Genomic DNA, 9,200 nt, shown 5'->3' with positions numbered 1-9,200 from the left:
GGCCCTAAGTTTATTATTCTCACAGCTTTTATAACCAAGTGAGAGCACATTATTATGAGAAAAGCAGTCAGCTACAATAACTGGCTCAGCACTTCTATCTCTAAAAAAGCCACATCAATCCTCCCAGTCCTTGAACATGGACTCTCAAAAACATCCAATCAAAACAACACAGCTCCCGGCGGCTTGCCTACACGAGAGCAGGTGTTCCGTCTAGATGCCAAGAGCCCAGCCAGGCCTGGGAAACATGTAGGAGGGAGAAGGCAAAACTCCTTCAACGGATGATATAGTTATCTTTGAGGAAGATGAGGAGAAGCTAGCGAAAATGGTGTGGATGTTAAACGAAGAAGGGAAGCGGTACAGACTGATTATGAACATTGATAAAACAAAAACAATGGTATTCGGAGATAAGGAAATAGGAAGGAAGATCAAAGTTGAAGGAGTTGAACTAGAAAATGTAGAGAAGCTCACATATCTGGGGAGACTGTAAGAAGGAAATAGCGACTAGAATAGCAAAAGCAAGAGCGAGTTTGAAGGTGATGGATAAGATCTGGAAAAGCAAAACAATTAGCTTAAGAACAAAGCTGTGCATCTTGAAATCGTTGGTATTCAGCAGCATGTTGTACAGATGTGAGACAGGGGTGATAATGAAAGATTCGAAAAGAAGAATATTGGCAGTCGAAAGGAGTTGTTATAGAAAGATTCTGAGAATAGGATGGAAGCAGAAGGTCACCAATGAGGAATTATATAGAAAGATACAGCTGAAAGAGAACCTGCTGCAGGTGGTTATAAAACAGAAGCTGCTACTATTTGGGCATATTTGCAGAATGAATGACGAACGAAAAATCAAGACCCTGGTATTCGGCATAATTGATGGTTTGAATGTGAGAGGCAGATCCCACAGCAGCTCAGCAGCAGTACGATGGAAAGGGACCTAGGGGTTATGGTGGATGAAAGGCTGGATACAAGTAAACAGTGTGCCCTTGTAGCCAAGAAAGCTAACGGCATACTGGGGTGCATTAGAAGGAGCATTTCAAGCAGATCTAGAGAAGTAGTTATTCCTCTTTATTCAGCACTGGTGAGGCCACATCTGGAATATTGTGTCCAGTTTTGGGCCCCCCAGTATAAAAAGGATGTGGATTTGCTAGAGCAGGTTCAGTGAAGGGCAACAAAAATGATTAAGGGTCTGGAGCACAAGACCTATGAGGATAGGCTGAGGGATTTGGTCTTGTTTAGTTTACAGAAGAGAAGACTTAGAGGTGATTTAATAGCAGCCTTCAACCTCCTGAAGGGGAGCTCAAAAATGGAGGGTGAGAAACTGTTCTCAGTGGTGTCAGATGGCAAAACAAGGAGTAATGGTCAGAAGTTGAAGAGGGAGAGGTGTAGGTTAGATATTAGGAAAAACTACTTCAGCAGGCGGGTGGTGAAGCATTGGAATGCGTTGTCTAGAGAGGTGATGGATTCTCCATCCATCGAGGTTTTTAAGTCCTGGCTGGACAAGGTCCTGGCTGGGATGACTTATTGGGGATTGATCCTGCTTGAAACAGGGGGCTGGACTAGATGACCTCCCGAGGTCCCTTCCAGCCCTATGATTCTGTGTGATTCTTTGTGAGAATGTATAGATGATAAAGTAGATTGGTGTGGAGCTAGTCTACAGAAACTAAGCCACTTTGCACTGGACAGGGAAAGATGGAAGGAAACAGTGAGAGAGGCATCAGACACCAACAGGTGCTGAGCCCATGGTTATTGATGATGATGATGATGATGATGATGAGCAAACTAAAATCATGCCAGACTGTGGAGATTGCCAGATGGGAACGTTCTGAATTAGAGAGATTCAACCTGCAATTAAATCTATTGACCATGGGTATTTACAAACTCCTTCCCCACACACTCTGTACAAACAACATGGAACTACAATGTGTGGGCCCCATTGCATAGCTTTTTCAATGTTCTCTTTCCTGCCATTTTGCATATGTATTAAATTGCAAGTTTACTGAGATAGATCCCTTTTTGTCTTAGCTAAGTGTTCCTCTCCATCCACCAAATGCAGAACTGGCTTGAGTCCCCACCCGGTAATGTGAGAAATTCATGCACCACCCTGGGAGCCTCTGAGAAGCAATGCTTCCTCACACACAAGCACAGAGTCTGAGTGTAGAAAAGAAACTTTTAACAACAAGGGAGGGGAGTAACTTGGCATTAATTTGGGAAAACACAACAAATAGGATTCATAAACAGAACCATGAGGAAAAGTCTGACCCCAAGGAGGGTTGGCAATGTCCTGTTTCTCTCAGGTTCTTAAGTTCCGCAACCCAAATGTCTCCTTGACGTGTCCAACCTCTCTCTGTATCCCACTCACAGTTGCTGTCCTTGATCAGGGCAGACCCTGAGTTCAGAGCTGTATCTGCAGGAGTCACCTCCCACCCTGCGTAAAGCAGCATCTTACTCACTTCACTGGTCACTCGACATCTGCCTCTGCACTGCTCTCCACCACCACCTGCTGGCCACTTCTTGTGCCACCACTGCACTGCTGCTCTCACCAGCCACCCTGCCAGCCACACTGCTGCTGCACCCACTGGGGAACTTGCTCCGTACTTCCACCAGCTTGTGGTGGATTTGTCTCTGGGAAACTCAGTGATTTCAGGGGTTGGCTAAAAGCATAGGCCAGCCACAAGAAATCTCCAGCATCCACTGGGGTAAATTTAAAATAATACAAGAGACTTTTCATGGATCCTGTCTTAGTTCAGTCATTAAACAGTAGGGAGTCTTTCAGCTCACTTTTGAAGAGCATGTGGCCGGCTGACTCTGAGCTCTCCCTCCCCATTCATTTTCACAACATTTTGGCAAAGGGTCCCTTGTCTGTCCAAGGTTGTTTAAGCTGACGGTGTCTCTCTCCTTTTGAAATGGGTTAAACATTAATTAGCCACATTACAATTAGCATTAACACAATATGTGCCTCAACACCAGCCAAGTTGATTACAATGAGCAAACTACCACTCTATCAGCTGAATATCTAATGAATTTAGCAAAGCAGGAGCAAACTGTATTGACAGACATACCCAGGGTTTCTCTCCCATCCGACCTAGCTGCAATGGAAGTATTCCTTCATATCCTGCTTAGATTTGTAAGCTGTATGGCTTCTCCTTCTGTATTTGGGTGTTGTCCTTCAGTTCCTTGATGACATTTCCATGCTCTTTTCTATGAATTCTGGAGTGACTCTGAAATCCAAAGCATAACATTCATCCTTGTGAGCAGATTGGACAAAGTCATTGGTGAGTATCTTGGTAGCTACGGCATTAGTATGACACTTTGCCCTGGCAACTAACAATCGACTGTTACTATCCGTTTCAAAGACTTGGAAATCTCTGAGTGTTACATCCAGCTGTATTTCATACAGCCTTCTCAAGATCATCCAGTTGTATTTCACTGAAGTGTATGATGTATGCTGTGCTTGATGCTGTCTTTGTAGCATTTCTGGGGTGGCTTTGAGTCTGATATCCTTGTTCCAATGCCCCACAGAAAATTTTTCTAGGGAGTCGATATTCAGGCATCCTCTGATGTGTCCAATCCAGCATAGTTGGTCTTTTATCATCCTGGCCCCAATGCTTATTATTGTATTTGACTTTTGGTATGTTAATTTTGTCAGCAGATCCACATAATGGCAAACAGAGACCACATCTGGAAGGCCTCTAGGGCTACGTCTACACTAGCCAGCTACTTCGAAGTAGCCAGCACAACGTCGAAATAGCACTCGTCGTGTCTACATGCGTTGGGTGCTATTTCGATGTTGAAATCGACGTTAAGCGGCGAGAAGTCGAAATCACTATTCCCGTCAGAAGATGGGAATAGCACCCTACTTCAACGTTGGACGTCGAAGTAGGGTGTGTGTAGGCGATCCGCATCCCGCTACTTTGAAATAGCGGAGTCCTCCATGGCGGCAATCAGCTGAGGGGTTGAGACGCTCTGTCCAGCCCCTGCGGGGCTCTATGGTCTCTGCACTCAGCAGCTCTGAAAGCCGCAGGGACCCAGAAACCCCGTAGCAGGAAGCTGGCAGCATGCACGCAGCAGCCCTGTCACGTGGTGTCCCTGCACTGCCAGAGGGACATCATGGCAGCCAGCCAGCCTCACGAGCGCCCCCAGAGCTCCCCCTCCAGGCCATCCCAGGGCTCCCAGGTCTCCAGCCAGCAGGGTAGGAAGCGGGGCCCCTCCTGGACAGACCCTGAGCTCCAGGACCTGCTGGGGATCTGGGAGGAGGAGGAGGTGCTGCATGTCGTGGGGAGCAAGCGGTGGAACGCGGAGGTGTTCGCTCGGCTGGCCGAGGGCCTGGCTGCCCGGGTCACCCTGCCCACACTCCTGATCATGTCAGGAGCAAGGTCAAGGAGTTGCAGCAGGGTTACGCGCGGTCCCGGGACTCGGCCAGCTGGTCTGGGGCTGCCCCCACCACTTGCCCCTATTATCAGGAGCTCAGGGCTATCCTGGGCCCCCGGGGCACCTCCTCCCCCCCCCCCAGCCACCCTTGACACCATGGCCAATGAGCCCCAGCCGGCCTCGGAGACAGGGTCAGGACTGGAGGCCAGCCCTGCCCCCCCACACCTACAGCCGGGACCCTCCACCCCAGCCACGGATTGGTCCAGTGAGGAGGGGGAGCTGGTGCTGGACGTGCCATCCCACAGCTCCAGCTGGGTGTCTGCCTCACAGGCATCTCCAGAACCCGGCAGTGCACCATCAAGTACGTACCCCACAGGGCACAGACCCCCTGAGCATGGGGCGGGGGCACCACTTGACTGGGGGCCCCCCACATCCCCACAACACCCCAGCCTGACATGGCCCAGGCAATCCACAGCACAGGGACAGTGCCACAGCCACCAGTGCCCACCAGCACCTCCACCCATGGACAGTGCTGTGCCCCACCCCTGGTGGGAGGGGAGAGGGGAGAACCACTGGAGGGGGCCACCCACAGGATCACTGCACGCACCAATGGGGGATGGATGGGGTGGGGACACAGGCCGTTGCGGGGATTGGGGGGTGGGCCACGGGTCAAGGCTGGGTACTCACGGCCTCCCTTCCCCCTTTCCCCCTATTTCTGCAGCCACACCGTCGTCCCCGACAGCCCTCCCAGACCACCGGAGCATCAGCTGTTGGGGACATCACCTGCCCCAGTCCAGGTCCACTCCTGGGGACGACACCACCGCACCACCACCACCTACGACCCAGAGGTGGCTGCCACCCTCCAGTGGCAGGTGGACCTCATGGAGTGGAGGCTCCAATTCGAGGAGCGGGAGGCCGCCTGGCGCTGGGAGGCCTGGCGTGAATTCATGGCCACCTTTAACCAGGTGGCCGATACCCTTGAGGAGGTGGTGGCCCATCTGCCTCCCCCAGTGTCCTCCGTCCTGCCCTCCCCGCTGCCCCGCCAGCTGTCGTCCCACCCGCTGCCCCACCAGCCAGCTCCTCAGAGCAGGAGCCACCCGGGGCCATGGACCCGCCTTGGCCATACCTCCCCATGCTCCCAGCCCGCAGCCAGCTTCGCCGGGGACCCTGGCTGAGAGGGGGACCGGCCAGCCAGATGCAGCAGGAGTCACACCCTTCCACCCCCACGCCAGAATGATGGGCCGATGGGTGGTCTGCCCACATCTCCCCCCTGTAAATAGTTGTCCCCACCCTTGTATACAGTTATTTATAGTTGACCGCCCCCGTTATAGTTTGTAGAGATGTCCCTACTTGTGCATAGTTATTATTTTCATTAATCTGTTTTTTTTGCTATTATTATTTATTTGCCAAAAAGAGGTGACATTTTTGTTTTTCTTGTAAATAATGACAGTTTTATTTTTTCCAAAATCTGTGTCCCGTGTGCTTTTGGTGAGGGTGAGGTGTGGGTGCTGGGGCAGGGTTCAGGGATGGCTGGGGAGGTGTCGCTCACTGGGCCCACTGGTCAAAGTACTCCCTTAGGGCCTCCCATACCCGGACCCCATCCTGGTGGGCCTGGCGGCTCGGGGCAGTGGCTGGCTGGGGGTAGGCCGTTGCGGCCTCCTGGGCCCAGCCCTGCACGAAGGCCTCTCCCTTGCTTTCCACCAGGTTGTGGAGTGTGCAGCAGGCCCCCACAACCTGGGGGATGTTTGGGAGGCCCAGATCTAGGCATGCCAGGAGGCAACGCCAGCAGCCTTCCAGGCGCCCGAAGGCTCGCTCGACCACTTGTCGGGCATGGTTGAGGCAGGTGTTATAGCGCTCCTGGCTGTCAGAAAGGTGGCCTGTATAGGGTCGCATAAGCCAGGGCTGGAGGGGGTATGCCGCACCCGCCACAAGGCAGAGGGGTACAGTGGTGGTATCCCCCAGAGGGATCTCCCTCTGGGCGATGTAGGTCCCCACTTGCAGTCGGCGGCATAGTCCTGAATTCCGGAAAACGCGGGCGTTGTGGGTAGAGCCGGGACAGCCCATGTAGATGTCCTGGAAGCAGCCATGGCTGTCAACCATGGCCTGCAGGACCACAGAGTGGTAGCCCTTCCTGTTGACATAGCGGCCACCACTGTGATCTGGGGCACGGATGGGGATGTGGGTCCTATCAAGGGCTCCGAAGCAGTTGGGGAATCCCATGGCGGCGAATCCCTCGATGGCCGCATCCAGGTCCCCAACTCGGACGACCCTCTTCAGCAGCAGGGCATTGAGTGCACGCACCACCTGTGGGGAGGGAACACGGGTGCCTGTGAGGGTTTGCAGAGTGTGACCCCCTCACCCAGGCCCCCCCTCACCCAGGCCCTCCTCCTCAGCAGGGAGTTCAGCCCCAGGCCTCCTTACCTCCATGAGGACAGCCCCGACTGTGGCTCTTCCCACTCCAAACTGCTGTCCCAAGGAGCAGTAGCTGTCTGGAGTGGCCAGCTTCCAGACAGCTATTGCGACCCTCTTCTCGACGGGGAGGGTGTGCCGCATGCGGGTGTCCTGGTGCCTGAGTGCGGGGGTGAGCCACTGGCAGAGCTCCATGAATGTCTGCCAGCTCATGCGGAAGTTCCACAGCCACTGGTCATCATTCCATTCCCCCATAACCAAGTGCTCCCACCACTCGGGGCTGGAGGGGTAGCTCCAGAGTTGGCGGGGCACCCGGGGGGGGGGGGGCAAGGAGGGCCCGATGATTGGGGGGCATCTCCTGGTGCTCCTGGGGAGGGCTCCCATTCCAGAAGCTGCTGGGCAGCTGCCCAGACAGCATCTAGAAGGGCGCCTGCTCTGCGGGAGGCAGCTTGTAGGGCTTCCAGCTGCTGCTGGAGGTCCATGTCTGCGGGCTCGAGGTCTGTGAGGCTTGTCTCACCAACGCAGAGCTGCTCATGCAGTGCAGGCTGAGTGTGCCTGGGAGGGGCCCTTTAAGGGAGCGGCTTGCAGCTGCCCCGGAAGGGCTAGTGTGCTCTGTGACCCGGTTCGTGGGCTTTCCTGGCCCCTTATTTCGAAATAGGGGCTTGTGTGTGTGGACTCTCCGTGTTTCCCTCTGGGGCGGCTCTTTTCAATGTTCCCTGGCGCTACTTCGACATTGAACGTCGACGTTTGCCAGCCCTGGAGGACGTGTAGACGATAATCATCAAAGGAGCCTATTTCGAAGTTCTTACTTCGAAATAGGCTACTTCAACGTTGTGTCCTAGTGTAGACATAGCCTAGATGTTTGATATGCCATTTTTAGGGTGTCCAGGTCTTACAGCCATAGAGGGGAGATGTGAGCACAAAAGCATTGTACAGTTTTATTTTTGTCGCCAGGGATATGTTGGGGGATTTCAAGACTTTGTTATATACCTTTCCTAATGACCAAGACCTTTTCTGTATCCTATTTATGATCTCTTTGTCAAGCAATCCATCGGTGCCAATGTGCCAAAACAGGTGAAACTATCCATTTGCATTAGTTGGATTCCACAAATGGACGTGCTGGGGATATGACACAGAGGGATGAAGATGATTGACGCAACATCACAGTTTTCTCTAGGCTAACTGTGAAGTCAAACAATTTTGATGCCTCAGCAAAGTGATCTACAACACACTGAAGATCTTTCTGTGTGTGTGCTTGAAGAGCACAACCATCTCCAAAGAGAGCTTCTCTTACTGGGAGTTCTGTTCCTTTTGTTTTAGCTTTAAGTCTTATAAAACTGATGACTGAGCCGTCATATCTGTACCTGATGTGTACACCTCTGTTGAGTCCTTTTGTACAGGAGTAGTAAAGAAAGAGAGACGTATTGGCTGTGCAGAAAAGGCTCCAGACATTGGATTGAGTTTGCTTTTCCTGCTCTCTGCTTCTCATAGTCCCACTGGGCCTACGTAATGTATTTTTGATACCCTTCCCATTTCTGAACCTCTCTTTGCCTTTCTCATGCAGCCGTGAGGACATCTCACAACTGTGAGCTTCTCAAGAACTGTGCAATTTTTCAGGCGGTTTTTATGTGGCAAGAAGCCACTTATTACACTTGGCTTTCACAACTGGATATGTCAACAATTATGTTTTTTCTTAGCATACCCAGTGCCTAGTCTAGGAATAATGCCTTTGATAGTTTTAAACTCTGATTTGCTCAGCAGACAAGTTAAGCCCTTCAGGAATACAAAAATAACAAATGACACTTCACATTATAACTTCAAACGGGGCAGAGAACTTGCATCAAAGGGCTGCAAAATGTTCCCAGTCAAACTAATTGTTTCTGTTGGCATGGTTTCAATTTGTAATGTAAAATTAGTCTCAGTGGGGTAGCCATGTTAGTCTGTATCCTCACCAAGAACAAATAGTCCTGTAGCTCCTTAAGGACTAACAAACTTATTTAATAGGTAATTGAATACATCTGAAAATCTGAAAATGTGGGTCTTATGCAGAGCAGCTCATTACTTAATAAATAAATTTGTTAGTCTTTTACATTCTACAGAACAATTTATTTCTTGTAATGTCAAATTATTATTCCATGAATCGTCTTGATGCTTTTTCCAAGCTGACTGAAACTTAAATGAATATCAGCTAGTCTTCCATCATAATCCATCCTCATTTATTTAGTTTTCAAAGTAGCACACAATATTTTAAAGAACTGTCAATCTATAAAAATGCCCAACTGCATCTATTTTATCAGCTGTTTTGGGGAGATTTTTATAACTTCTCAAGTGGTTTAAAGAAATGTTAAAAGAATTGCAAAATGAAGGAAGCTTTACTTTATTTTGAGTAGGTGTCAGAACTGGATTATACAACCAACAAGTTATTA

The sequence above is a fragment of the Carettochelys insculpta genome, chromosome 15 (genome assembly GCF_033958435.1).
Source record: "Carettochelys insculpta isolate YL-2023 chromosome 15, ASM3395843v1, whole genome shotgun sequence".
NCBI lineage: Eukaryota > Metazoa > Chordata > Testudines > Carettochelyidae > Carettochelys > Carettochelys insculpta.
The sequence above is the reverse complement of the archived record's forward strand: the minus strand, read 5'-3'. Positions refer to the sequence as shown.